Source organism: Penaeus chinensis, chromosome 17 (assembly GCF_019202785.1).
Source record: "Penaeus chinensis breed Huanghai No. 1 chromosome 17, ASM1920278v2, whole genome shotgun sequence".
In the NCBI taxonomy this organism is placed as follows: Eukaryota; Metazoa; Arthropoda; class Malacostraca; order Decapoda; family Penaeidae; genus Penaeus; species Penaeus chinensis.
The window spans coordinates 6,802,007-6,803,789 of NC_061835.1; the positions used below are offsets into that span (position 1 = coordinate 6,802,007).

Consider the following 1,783-nt stretch of genomic DNA (forward strand, 5'->3'; position numbering starts at 1 on the left):
GTTCGCATGGACGTAGCTCTCTAATACCATGTGGCGGTGCCTTCCTAGGGTCATGTGGTTCGAAGAAAAAAAATATATAGTGCAATGTGGAGGTACGTGTCTTCACTCCACTTGCCTTCTGTTTACACGTGAAGGTGGGGGGGGGGGGGGGGTGATGAATTGTGAAAGAATGTTTTGGCTTCCTTCCTTCAATTGCTTTTTGTACATTTCTCTAATAGTATTTATTTTCATTTAACATTAATATCGCTATTATTATTGCTGTTATCCATATCAATATTTTCTTATTATCATAATCATTATTATTATTGTTATTATTATCATTTTTTTTATCATTATCATTCATTCTTACCATTACTATTATTTTTGTTTTTATTGTTATTATCATCACTATCGTCATCAATACCACTATTATCACCATGGATATTATCACAATTATTAGTCAACTCAAAGTATATGTATTTTTACGTTACAGTAAAGTAATGCAGAATAAAATATGTACTGTAATAATATTTTTTTGCTTTATTTATTTATTTATTCTATTTTTACTTTTATTCATTAATTCATTTATTTATTATCATTTGTTAATTGTTTTTTTTTTCCGCGGTGTCATAGTTTCCTCAGCGAACTAATACGCAACGATATTTCAATTTACGAATCGACAACGGATATTACAGATGTACGATAATCTACAATTTTTCGTTCACTCAAAAATAACCGATACATAAATACAGTAGGGTGGAGGTAGGGTGGAGGTAGGGTGGAAGAAGGAAGGAGGTGGTGGCAGAGGTGATAGCTGTGGTGGCAGGGTGTTGACAGGGTGGTGCTGCTGGTAATGATGATGACTAATAAAAATTAAGACGATCATGATCATAACGAATGAAAATGGTGATGATACTGATGAAAACAACAACAACAGCAACAACAACAACAACAACAACAACATCAACAACAACAGCAACATCAACAACATCAACAACAACAACAATAACAACAACAACAACAACAACAACAGCAACAACAACAACAACAACAACACCAACACCAACACCAACAACAACAACAACAACAACAACAACAACAACAACAACAGCAACAACAACAACAACAAAATCAAACCTATCACAGGGAGCAAGTCCTCACGACAGAGGAAGGTGCGCCAATGACCTTGAAGACCTTCCGTGCAAGCAACAGTCTGCAACAGGCAATGCTCAACCGAGATCGTAGGATCAATTTCCATTTAGTCTAAGGCATAAATTTTCGTATCCAAGGACGTCTGTTATGATATGAATAGAAGTTTAAAACAAAGATAGATTAGTCTCCCCCGCGATGACGTTTTCAGTTCATGTGTCAAAAAAAAAAAAAAGACGAAAGAAAGAAGAGAGAAAGAGAGAGAGAGGGGGGGAGGGAGGGAGGGAGAGAGAGGGGAGAGAGAGAGAGGGAGGGAGAGGGGGAGAGAGAGGGAGGGAGGGAGGGAGGAGAGGGGAGAGGAGGGGGAGAGAGGGAGGGAGGAGTGGAGGGGAGGGAGAGGGAGAGGGAGAGGGAGGGAGGGAGAGAGAGAGAGAAGAGAGAGAGAGAGAGAGAGAGAGAGAGAGAGAGAGAGAGAGAGAGAGAGAGGGAAAGAGAGAGACAGAGACAGAGAGAGAAACAGAGAGAGAGAGAGAGAGAGAGTGAGTGAGTGAGTAATGTTGACTAATTTGATCTCGCTAACGGTCCTCAGACTGGTGCTGACATCGGCTTTAGTCCTTACCCACCGTGGTGCCCAGAACCGCGGTAACCTCCGGGC

At 40.2% G+C, this 1,783-nt stretch overlaps 1 protein-coding gene across 1 annotated transcript in view; it reads right to left on the reverse strand.

Annotated features, from left to right (window-relative positions):
• Positions 1 to 1,783, reverse strand: part of LOC125034225 (Na(+)/H(+) exchanger beta-like) — an 83,341-nt gene that overhangs the window by 80,970 nt on the left and 588 nt on the right. The gene's annotated exons all lie outside the window — the stretch shown is intronic.